This window comes from Vigna angularis, chromosome 5, assembly GCF_016808095.1.
Source record: "Vigna angularis cultivar LongXiaoDou No.4 chromosome 5, ASM1680809v1, whole genome shotgun sequence".
Lineage (NCBI taxonomy): Eukaryota > Viridiplantae > Streptophyta > Magnoliopsida > Fabales > Fabaceae > Vigna > Vigna angularis.
The window spans coordinates 22,793,573-22,801,531 of NC_068974.1; the positions used below are offsets into that span (position 1 = coordinate 22,793,573).

The following is a 7,959-nucleotide window of genomic DNA, read 5'->3' on the forward strand; positions in this document are numbered from 1 at the left end:
CTGTAATGAAAATTAATACATAGATATTGTAACTACTTGCAGGTGATAACAGTGATTGTATATAATCACCAACTCAATCTGATTTCTTTACAATTCAATATATGCATTAAATATTCTATTCTCTCTCAACCTTTTCTTGAGTTTTCTCCAATCCTTTCAGAACCAAGATAAATACTAACTATCTTTTTTATTTCCCAAATTCTTGACATAACCATTTTTTACCCCCTTGATATATATATATATATATATATATATATATATATATATATATATATATATATATATATATATATATATATATATATATATATATATATATATATAGAAATTGTTAGTCAATAACCTTTATTATATGTTTAAATGAAAAGGTCATTCTAAAAACTAACCTTTAGTCTTTGACTAAATACTTATTTCGATATACCTAACATCTAAAGAGACTTGAAATTCTAATAACTAAAAATATTAAGATAATGAGTTTTTAAATGTTTTTTGGAGTTGATTTGTGCATGGAATTCAAAATCACGTTTGAATTCAGTATGAAACTTGTAGAAACTAATGTATTTGTGAAATAGTAGCTAGTTGAGACAAGAATATTCATATACCAAAGTCGAAAGGACATGACTTTCGTAAGTAGTACTTAGCACAGCTAAGGTTGGCTACTGGCAAAGATGCTTTCTGGCAACATGAAAGTACTCTTACCCAAATTGTAGGACATATCATGCACGCAATCAAAGGTTACGAAACTGTTTCACAAAACAATCACACTCTAAATACATGTTTATAGAACAATTCTATATTATTAGATAAAACTTATCACATGCTACAAATTATGACTTTTATGTATTAAATAAATGCACAGAGTTATATTCCTTTTAACCTACATTATTTATCTTTGAAAAGAGAAACAAAATAATACATATAATCTAATATAACAACTATTAATCACTCCGAGAAGAACAGTGTAAAGGGGCTCGACCAAAACAGACATATGGACCATATAGGACACATGGAAAATTTCTAAAAATTAAATCTTTGTGACCATTTTGTGTAGGACAAAACACGAGCACTATCTTGCATAGTCTTTTTCAAAAATACCTTTCATAGATGAAGTTTATAGGGTGGATATGTATCCTCCCACTTCCTTAGTGTAAGCTTTTAATGGTGACAATGAACATAGATAATGAGCATGTGACTATCAAATGACAAAAAGCATCGTGTCAGGAACATTTGATTGCCAAACACAATTCTGAGTCCTCTAAAAGTTGCACTACTTTTAGGTCATTTTTCAATAAACTCTATAGTTTAAACTTGATTTCATGTTTTATATTATGTATTAGGGTTAAATATGTTTTTCGTGCCTTAAGTATCACACGATTTTGATTTTAGTCCCTACTCAAAATTTTGATGGTTTTTAATCCTTATAGTTTTAAAACTCTTACTATTAGTCCTTAAAATTGGACGACGTTAACTTTTAGTAGATGCGACAAACGACGAGGCCACGTTTTATGCCAGCTGCCCTCTTCACTCTCTGCTATGTTGGTTTTCTTTTTATTCATAAGATTAAGTGATTGACATGTGTTGTTGATTGAAATCAGATTAACAATTAGGGTTCTTAATTGAGCAAAGTCACAAAAGACCGTGCTCGCGTCGAGGCCCCTGTCGTCGTTGCCATGTCGGCTAACCACGAAGTAGCCAATTCAGATTGTTCCACCGATGAACTTGTCCCCGTCACACTCCCAGATCCAGAATTCGTTCCCTTTGGACTCGAATATGTTGAAGACTTCAAACTGCAAAAACAGCAAAACGAATCTCAATCACCATCCATCTTGCTCTTACATGAATTCAAATCAACAAGTAAGGAGCATAAAACGTAGGACTAAACGAAACTAAGGTTGTTTTTGTTACTTTGTTTACCTAGGAGAAGAGGGGCAAAATGTTATTGTGTAGTTGGCGCCGGGACACGTGAACGTGCTAGTGGCATCATTGTACGCGTAACTATAGGCTTTGGGACATACAGACTTGAAAATTTCAGAGTAAGTAGAAGGCTTGCAAGTCGAAGGGTTACCAAACACGTCGTTGCAGCAATACTCCACCCTCAGTTCCAATGGGCAACGCCGATTGAGATCCTCGCCGCACATTGTGGTGGCGCAGGACCCCGACCTGCCTCTCGCCGCCACCATCATTGACAAATTATAGTCGTCGACGAGGCTCACGTCGTAATAGTCCATAGAAGCGGTGCCAAGAGTGAACTCGGCGGGAGTCACCGACGGGAAGGCTCCGACGCCGTTGTAGTTGACCTCTCCGGAACCGCACTCGGCGGTGGCACACGTCCCGCTGCCGGAATTTTCGAACTGGCAACCGGTTCTACCCTAGAATCTACCGGACCAACCGGTCGGAGCCTAGAAGCTTCTGGAACCTCCTTTGGCAAGTTCAAAGCCCGTGCTTGCGAGTTCCGACGTGCCTAAAATCCCTTGCCACGTCGTGTAATCGTACTTGTTCACGAAAGTAAAGGTTGCCCCTGAAACCCCTGCATTTGAAAACACGACGGCATAGTTTGGTTATTCTTATGATTCTCCAACACTCATTTTGTTAATTTGATAAAAGAAATTAAATTTACCTCTAAAGACGAGGAAGAGTGCGATGCCCAAGAGCGCTTGAGAAGGGTGTGGGGTATATGAGACGAAAGAAATTAAATCTACCTCCTCAACTTTCTTTGCCCCCAACTGCATTGACGAAGAAGAACCCAACTTCTTAAAATCTCATTTATAAGAGATGACGAAGTGCGCTTCAACCAAATGCACACTTAACATACTTAATCTCATTTCAAAACTTAAACAACCAACGTGGCAGAGAGTTAAGAGGGCGACTAGCATAAAACGTGGCCTCGTCGTTTGCCACACTTACTAAAAGTTAATGCCGTCCAATTTTAAAGATTAATAGTAAGAATTTCAAAACTATGAGAACTAAAAACCATCAAAATTTTGAGTAGGGACTAAAACCAAAATCGTGTGATACTTAAGGGACAAAAAACATATTTAACCCTATGTATTATTATATTCAATCTAGCCTCTCATTATCGTATAACAAGTATAGTTAAATGAATATATAAGATCTTTAGTAGGAGTAAGTCAACCATAAAATAATATTTGAATTGTATAATCTTTATTAATACATATATTTTATATGAAAATTAAACAAAATTTAGTTGATAAAAATAATATTTTCTGTTTTGCTACAAATTATGTAGATTAGTGTTTGAGTTTTATAATGTTTTTATCCTATTATATATATATATATATATATATATATATATATATATATATATATATATATATATATATATATATATATATGTAGCATTATAATAAAAGTCGTAGTGTATTGTAATAAAATTTTATTTAATAAATTTAAATTGCATCATTCATAATTGCTTTGAAATAGGAATTTAAATATTAGAAGTGATCATTTTCAAATATAATATCACTAAATTTTATTTTATTATAAACCAACTAATTATATATTTATTTTCAATGCTTTTTTTCACTTATTATATAGTTTTATAAAATACTTTTAATTTAATATTCAGTTGGTATATCAATTTCAAATTTTCAAATTACCCTTTTCAATTTCTATACAATAAAAAAACCACACATTTTAGTTTAGCTTTTACTCCTTTCAATTTTTAATATAAATAAAAAGATATATTTTTATTTTAATTATAAATAAATTTAAACTAATTTACCATAATTGAAATAACTTCATTTTTTAAGATTGAATTTTCAATCACCTTTTTTACATCAAATTTTAATGAAAATAATATGTTTAAAGCAAAATTAGTGCAATAAAATAATTTTTTAGTTACTACACAATAAGAAAATTGTGCATTATAGTTAGACATCGTAATAGCAAAAACTTGTTGGTAATTCAAATTTAGTAAAGATTACTAACGACCATAAATCTATCGATAACATGTTCGTTGATAAATTTAATCGACGGATTATTCTTTAATAATTATCAACCACCACATATATATTAGTAATATATTTAATAAATATTCATTATTAACTATTCATGAATTTTGACCGTCGATAAAATCTGTTAGTAAAACTCGTAATTGGGTTCTTTTCTCTTTTCTCTCTTTCTCTTCTTTGTCCTTTCTTTCATTTTTTCTTTATCCTTTTCCTTTTCTCCTTGTTGCATGTCCATTGTCATTATCGTCACTTTTGGCTTATTCTCCTCATCCTCTTTCTTCTTCTTCTCTAAATATGTTGGTAAATTTATTTTCTTTTGGTAAAATTTTATAATAATTACAAAAATTATAGTAAAGCAATAGTTTTATGTGAAATATCAAATGTATTGTGTATGCATCCATGTCAAAATGTTCAAGAATTAGATCATAGAAATGCCTTACTAAATAATGGAACGTTATTATTTATAAAAACCTTCATGCTTTGAATTAATTTTCTTGCCTTATATATTATCATGAGAGAGTTATTCTAGTTGTATCATAAACAACTCTTTTTGTAGTAACCAAAAGTATTAGTTAAAGCATACTTGAAAAAGTCAGAAGTAGTTTTAGAAAAAAAAAAAAAGATGTGCTCTTTATCTCATGAGAGGATAAAAGGGAAGAACTAAAATATTGATGAATATTTGTAAGTAAGAAGTAACATTGAAAATATTTGTACTAAAATATTGATCACTAGAATTATTCACAATCTATAAATTGAGAGTCAAATGTTACTTAGTATTAGAGTGAACTAAAATTAAAGTATTTAATTTTCTAATTTATTGCACTTGTATTTTTTACTATCTTTTACAAATCATTTACAAAAGTTGTTTATTGCACTTGTAATGTCTTTTAAGTATCTATTACAAGTTCTTCACAAAAAATCCTTCTGAAATAATTTTTAATTATCAAATAATTACTACTTTTCTAATCACCCTCTACAAAAAAGTTTGCAAAGTTTTTAAACTCTATTTCACACTTTCTAGAACTATTCTTTTCAAATTCATTTTTTTCATGTTTATGTTTAGAATGTAGTATTGTCCTTAATTTTGAACTAATTTAAATGTTATCTAATTTTTCAGTATCTTTTCCATGAACTAATCCAATTATAGTTACACTTTAAATGATAAACTAATGATTGATCTCTTATAAATTCGACATTGTTAAATAAGTAACATTAATGACTTTAATTAGTTCGACAAATTTAATGCTGACTTTGGTCATGCATTTCCCATTCGATGACCTAGCATTGAATGTTTGAACAAGGACTCTGATAAGTTTGATCTCGTACACAAAAAAATACAGCTTCAATTGAATGTTTAGCAAGGAGTGAGAAAACCTAAACAATGTTCTTTCGTGTAAAACACCCTCTTTTGTTTTACTTTTCTGGTCATCATAACAAACTATGTTGACATGAACAGTGCAGCACTATGTAGAAAAATTAATTAATTTGTTTCCATTACAGGGGTCCTTTTAATTTGCTATGAACCAGACAACCAATGATGGGGCATGCCCACCAAATGTCGTCTACATAGTAGACCTTTGTCATCTTCTAAGCAAACATCTCATTCCTCACATTTTAGCATTTTACTCAATTCCATTTACGCCCTCTCAATTCTATTTGACCTATCTATTTTCAAGCAAAAAATAATTATCTGATAGGCTATATGCTAGAGATTGTAATATGAAAAAGGAGAGTTAATTTTTTTAGTAAAGTTAGACATGTTATTCTTAAATTATCTTTTGAATATTAGAGAAAAAGATTATGAGAATCAATCTATGAAATGTATATCTAATAAATATTTAATTTTATGGTGCTCAAGCTTTTTAATAAAACACAATCGTTATTAAACTTGTTCTTTTTACATAACAATGTTATTAATATTAAGTATGTACACATTTTTATTAATAATTAAAATGAAAGAATATAGGTGATATTCTAGAATAATGGTCGGTCTCACGACAAGGCTAGAAGCCTAAATGGTACCCAAATTATGGGTGAGAAGCACAAGTCATTGAAATGTGAGACAACTTTTTGCCTTTATTAGAGTAGTTGTGGATTCACAGAAGAGAAGCAATTAATAAGAGGATGATGAAATAAAATTGATGAGATGATGGAGGATTGAGTTGAGGCCACCACATAGTGGGGTCCCTACTAACATGACTTGAGAAGAAATTGTTCCTAATTTAGGTCAAATGGCTTTGTATTTTCCTTTTCAAAGATGTAATCTAATCAGGGATTCTGGTCATAGTTAGAGGAATGGCCCTTTCATCACATAATTCTCCATCTCAACACTAATAAACATAAGGCTGAAATGGCACATGGGGCTTTCAGACACGTGTGGCCTACCCCTTCCTTTTAACATGCCAGCATGTGAACCCTTTGCCCATCATATATGTACAATCACCAACTCTCTTCATATATCAAATCTTTTCTCAAACTAAATATGCCCACCATTACCAACACTTAATATATTTTATAATGTCTAATTTTTCATTCATTTCTTCCTTATGTTTTTTTCAAATTCAAATTATACATAGGTTTAAATTTTTTTTTTCTCATTAAATTTTTACGCAAAAATATAATTTATTTATATTTCAAATCCTCAAACTTTTAAATATAATATTTTTAATCTAATAATACTTTTTTACTTGTCAAAGATGATATTAGATTTATTTACACTATTTTGATACATTTCAACTCAAATATCACTTTAAAATATTGTTTACCAATAAACAAAATTAAAATTGTTAAATAAATAAATTATTTCCAATTTTTTTATAAAAAATATGTTTTACCCTAAATATGTTGACATTAAATGTGGACATAATTGATTTAAGTAAAATGGGTTATAAATAATTTTTTCTTTTACAATTGATTAAAAATTGGATTTGAAGTATCTACACCTCAGAAGTTGAACAAACACTCCAAGAATCAAGAACACGAAGAATTTGAAGAATCTTGAGAAATTCTTGAGAGACAATTGACTGGACTGTATTAACTGATCACATTAGCACGACTGAAGGTGCATCTGTTTTGATCAAGAGAAGATTTGACAATCTTTGATTTATTGTTTCCTTGGATGTGTGTGTTAGGAAAAAGAGTAAGGAGCTCTTGACTTTGAGAGGGGATTCTCAAGGGTTTCTACAACAGGACAAGGGGTTCTGTGTTTGTAGGTGTATTCTGTTCCATATTTGATTGAGAGTTTGTAAGGTGTTTACATTTGAGTGTGCTCTGTAAAGTCTTGATTCTAATACTCTAATCATTATAGTGAAATACTCTCCAATCTAAGTTGATTGGGAGGGTGACTGGATGTAGGCACTGAGGCCGAACCAGGATAAAAACTGTGTTTGATCTTCTCTCCTTATCTCTTTACATTTCCAGTTTCATTGCATACATATTTCCTTACTGCACAAGAAAGATTTCAAGATCATTCATATTTGCGAAAAAGATTTAAAAAGTGCACGTTTTTATAAAACACCAATTCACCCCCCCCCTCTTGGTGTTGAGAAACAAGGTTCATTAATTCTAACACAATACGTAGAATCAAAGATAAACCACATCTTGTACATAAATCTACTAAACTACAAAAGGTTTAACACAAGACAAGTCTTCATGAAGATCTTTTTGCAACAAGAACACTTGAGACTTGACTTTGAGACATCATCCAAACTTCTTTTCAGCTTTATGCTAACAATCTTCCCATTTTTTGATGATAATAAAAAACTCTTTTGGTTTAAAGCCTTTTGTAATCTGTACTAATTTGTAATTCATACATAACTTAAAGAAAACAGATTAGTAAACAAGAGATAAATATAATTAAGTCTTTAAACATATTTCTCCCCCTTTTTTATCATTATTAAAATGAGCTTAAATAATTTCTCCCCCTTAATATAACCCAAAAAAATCTAAGGCAAAACAAATAAATAATAGTTATCATAATTTTTATTAA

General features: G+C 30.3%; 1 pseudogene; it reads right to left on the reverse strand.

The window, feature by feature from the left end:
• Positions 1-1,612: 1,612 nt before the first annotated feature.
• LOC108339296 (thaumatin-like protein 1) lies at positions 1,613-2,729 on the reverse strand (annotated as a pseudogene).
• Positions 2,730-7,959: the final 5,230 nt, after the last annotated feature.